Here is a 2210-nt window from a genome sequence, read left to right as displayed (position 1 = left end):
GTCTGTTGGGCTATATAAAAAATAATCTGTTCACCTAGACATGGATATTGAGATTGAATCTCATATGCGTGTTTTCTTGGCCTACATACAAAAATAATCTGCTTACCTAGACATGGATAGATTTTTTCTCATATCTATATTATTATGCTTGTCTTTTGGGCTATATAAAAAATAATCTTTTCACCTAAACATGGATATTGAGATTGAATCTCATATGCGTGTTTTTTGGGGCTACATACAAAAATAATCTGCTCATCTAGACAAGCATAGATTTTTTTGTGCATATAGTTATAGTTAGTATAATAATTATTTCAAGTGCAAAATGAATTAATAATTATTATATTTTAATTTATTAATTTACTAAAATTATTAAAATAAAAATTATATACATAGGTATATTATATATATAATAGGCATATTTTATTAATGAAATAGAATGTAAATGTGGAAAAAATATTTGTGTTTCTTCTAAAAATAAATATTATTATTATTATTTGAATTTTGATTTTAAAATTAAATATTATTATTAAAAAGTAAATTATTAGAATATTATATAGATAACAAAAATTTTAGAAAAGTTCAAGTATTACGAGTTTTCCCAGTATACTATATTAGATATTATTTTTTGGTATTCAATTGCCTTAAATAAATTATTTATTTCTAACCATTTTCAATTTTTATGATTTTTTAATAGTCTATTTAGCACTCATTTTTTAATACATAATTAAATTTATATTTTTAACTCTATAGATTATTTAAACTTAATAATTAAATTATATAATTTCAACAATTTCTTACTAAAATTTTAATAAATTTATTATAAAATATATCTAAAAAAATTATTTAAATTACATTAATTAATCAATATATCTCAATTTATTAAATTTTTATTTTTAAATATTTAATTATTAATTATTAAATTTATTTTTAATAAATCTTTTATATATTTTTTAAATTTATTTAATTTTGATAAATTCTTTCGGATTAATCACATCATGACTTTTTGGTTCACGTTTTGAACCATCTAATGTGGTTCAACATCATGAGGACAAAGGTTATTATTTTGTTATGTTTTATTTTAATTTATTAATATTTTTAATTAAAATAATACTGAATTCAAAATAATATGGTTATTATTAAAAATGAATAATATTCAACAATTATATTTAAATATTATTATATTAAAAGATTGAATAATATTTTAATAGGGACGTCAAAGAGGATATAAATTGCAATATAAAAGTAAAAATAGTCAATTATTAATTATTATATTTATTAAAAAAAATTAGGAAAAGAGGGCGAGGATCCAACTTTTTCTTAACTTCCAACCATCGTCCTGTTAAGATTAATAGCACATTTTTCAATTTCAATGGCTTCTGGAAGCTTCCTATGATGGAAGTGATTTTTTCACCTTTGTACCATATTAGATGAACCACATTAGATGGTTCGAAATGTCGACAGAAACTCATGATGTGATTAATCCCAAAAATTTATCAAAATCAATATGGATCACAAAAGTCTAAAATCAAACATTTATTTAATTTTCTATGTAAAAAGATTTAACATTAAAAACTGAATTAAACTTGACTGTGAAATATTTTATTATTACATTATGGAATCTGAGTTCCCGTTTACACATATTTATTTGAGTTTAGCACTATCTAATTATTATAAAAGAATAACTTTTTTAACATTGAAAATTGAATTGAGCTCGATTGTGGAATATTTTATTATTACACTACTAGATCAGAGTTCCATTTACACATATTTAATTGACTTTAACCATATTTATTTTATTATAAAAGATACAATTCCATTTACACATATTTAATTGACTTTAACCATATTTATTTTATTATAAAAGATATAAATTTATTTTTGGAAACCATTCAAAATATATTTTAATTATTTTAAATAAAATAATTTAATATAAAATAATAAATTTTAATTAAAAAAATAATTATTTTAAATATTTTTATTAAAATTATATATAAATTAATAAATTAATTTGATATTTAAAGAATATTTATAAAATTAATATTTCTCGCTCAGAATGAAACATACAATAATAAAAAATAGGATGAGATTTATAATATAGGAATTTCAAGTGTTTGTGTTTTTTTAAGTTTGACCTGTGGTTTAGGCTTGACGTGTGGCTTGACGAGTCATGACCTAGGGGTATCTAAGCTATGAAAGTCACTCGGGGATCG

Source organism: Pinus tabuliformis, chromosome 3_1 (assembly GCF_031772625.1).
Source record: "Pinus tabuliformis cultivar Carrire ecotype Pingquan chromosome 3_1, CPIR1, whole genome shotgun sequence".
Classification (NCBI taxonomy): Eukaryota; Viridiplantae; Streptophyta; class Pinopsida; order Pinales; family Pinaceae; genus Pinus; species Pinus tabuliformis.
This window is presented reverse-complemented; position numbering follows the sequence as displayed.